The sequence below is a fragment of the Rutidosis leptorrhynchoides genome, chromosome 1, assembly GCF_046630445.1.
Source record: "Rutidosis leptorrhynchoides isolate AG116_Rl617_1_P2 chromosome 1, CSIRO_AGI_Rlap_v1, whole genome shotgun sequence".
NCBI classification, from domain to species: domain Eukaryota; kingdom Viridiplantae; phylum Streptophyta; class Magnoliopsida; order Asterales; family Asteraceae; genus Rutidosis; species Rutidosis leptorrhynchoides.
The window spans coordinates 53890341-53891182 of record NC_092333.1 but is presented as its reverse complement, the minus strand read 5'-3'; the positions used below and the strand labels follow the sequence as shown (position 1 = coordinate 53891182).

The 842-nt window shown below is 37.3% G+C and overlaps 1 non-coding gene across 1 annotated transcript; it reads left to right on the top strand.

Moving 5' to 3' along the window:
• The first annotated feature begins 430 nt into the window (after positions 1–430).
• LOC139886944 (small nucleolar RNA R71) lies at positions 431–537 on the top strand. The gene has a single exon (XR_011772801.1). It is a non-coding gene; the product is annotated as a small nucleolar RNA R71 (small nucleolar RNA).
• Positions 538–842: the final 305 nt, after the last annotated feature.

The window sequence follows — 842 nt, the reverse complement described above, 5'->3', positions numbered from 1 at the left end:
TGGCGGTTGATAATTATTCTGATAATTATTTTCAGGCCTTTGATTCATGTATGAAACATTCTCTCTTTATTCCATTGTTTGTTCAATACTGAGACAATCTTTTTTCAAATGTGGTCCTCCACACTGCTCACAACTAATTCATATTGCGTGAATATCCTTAGTCATCTTTTCCATTCATCTCTCGAAAGCATCTAACTTTGCAGAAATGGAATCAAAGTCATGGCTAGAATCGGCTCTAGCCGCTTTAGATGATCTAACGATGTCTTTTTCTTGATGCCACTCATGTGAGTGGGAGGCTGTGTTATCAATAATTTTGTAAGCTTCAGTTGCAGTTTTCTTCATAATGGAACCACCGGCTGCTATGTCGATGTCTTTTCGTGTAGTAATGTCGCATCCTTGGTAGAATATTTGTACTATTTGATAAGTGTCTAAACCATGTTGAGGACATCCTCTCAACAACTTTCCAAATCTTGTCCATGCTTCATATAAAGTTTCATTTGGCTTTTGCGTGAACGTAACAATTTCTCCTTGAAGTCTCACGGCTTTAGATGCCGGAAAGAATCTTTTAAGAAATTTCTCAACTAAGACATCCCATGTGTCAATCGCCCCTTCAGGTAATGATTCTAACCAATCTTTGGCTTCTCCCTTTAAAGTCCAGGGAAATAACATGAGATAGATCTGTTCATCCTCAACTTCTCTAATTTTAAATAAAGTACAGATCCTATTAAAGGTACGAATATGTTCGTTTGGTTCTTCCTTCGACGTACCACTAAGTTGGCATTGATTAGTTACCATGTGTAGGATTTGTCCTTTGATTTTATAATCTGGCGCATTAATGTCTG